Source organism: Bombina bombina, chromosome 8 (genome assembly GCF_027579735.1).
Source record: "Bombina bombina isolate aBomBom1 chromosome 8, aBomBom1.pri, whole genome shotgun sequence".
NCBI lineage: Eukaryota > Metazoa > Chordata > Amphibia > Anura > Bombinatoridae > Bombina > Bombina bombina.
Genome location: NC_069506.1, coordinates 272,025,762 through 272,027,376, shown reverse-complemented (window position 1 = coordinate 272,027,376; position 1,615 = coordinate 272,025,762).

Here is a 1,615-nt window from a genome sequence, read left to right as displayed (position 1 = left end):
ATACATGCCATTGGTCGGCGATACTGGCTTAGACAACACCCAGCATAACCGACAATATTGGCAATGTGTATAGTAAATGATCCCTAGAATAAAACTGCCATCTGCCTAACCGCTAATACTAATATCCCTAAACCGAAGTACCCCACGATCGCAAACTAACACTAAACTAATAAACATCTAAACCGCCACATACCCACCACAAGTCGCTAACTATTAACCTCTAAACCACCACATACCCACCGAAAGTACTATGCTATTAACCCCTATGCCACCGCATACCCACCGCAAGTCGCTAACTATTAACCTCTAAACAGCCACATACCCACCGCATGTTCTATCATATTAATCACTATGACGCCACATACCGACCGCAAGTAGCTAACTATTAACCTCTAAACTGCCACATACACACCGCAAGTTCTATACTATTAACCCCTATGCTGCGCCACATACCCACTGCTAGTATCTATTAGCCCTATGCCACCACATACCCACCGCAATCAACTATTAACCCCTATGTCGCTAACTATAAACCCCTATGCCACCATATACCCACAGCAATCAACTATTAACCCCTATGTTGATAACTATAAACCCCTATGCCACCATATACCCACCGCAATCAACTATTAACCCCTATGCCGCCATAAACCTCAAACACAAACTTATATAACACCTAACCCCCCTCTAAACTAAACCTCCTAAGTTAGAAATATTTCAAATAAATCTAAGTAAAAAAAAAAACACTAAACCGCAAAAAAACAAAATTAAATCGAAACCTACTCTACCTAACACCTAATCCCCTCTAAAAGAACCCCCCTCCTCTAATCTAACCCGACTAATTTAAACAAAAAAAGCTAAATTACAAAAAATAAAAAAAGCTGTTACAAAAAAATTAAAATCCATTATCCAAAATAAAAAATCATTATACCTAACATTAAACTACATGCCTTATACAAACAAAACTTAACCCTAAAACTAAAATAAATTACAAAAGTCCTTAAAACAGCCTTTTATAGGGTATTGCCCTAAAGTGATCTTAGCTCTTTTGCAAAAACAAAAGTTACAAAAACCCCCACCTACATTAAAGTAACCACCCACCCCACAAAATAAAAAAATCTAACTGTAAAAAACCTAGCCTAGAAAAGAAAATGAAAAAAAAACTGCATTCTTAAAAATATAAAACCCACCCCCCAAAAAAAACTTTCTAACCCCAAAAGTGTTACCTTGGATGAAGAGGGCCCAATGTCAGATCAAGATGAACCGGATTCCCCATCAACTGTGAGGAATACTTTTGAGGTTAGATAGGTTTTTTTTGGGGTGGGTTTTTCATTTTTAAGAATTGGGTTTGTTATTTTAATTTTTTTTGTAGGCTGTTTTACAGTTAGTTTGGTATTTTGTGGGACGGGGTTACTTTAGTGTAGGTTGTTAGTTTTATAACTTTTTTTTTTTAAATACAAAGCAAAGAAGACAGGGAGCGCTAAATAAGCTAAAGTGTAACTGTATTGGATGGATGAAAAGAAAACAAAAGTTATAATAAACTAATTGTTTCAACAAGTTATTTGGACAAACGCAGAAGATTAACCGCAATTGTCAAAAAAACGTGTAAATATAG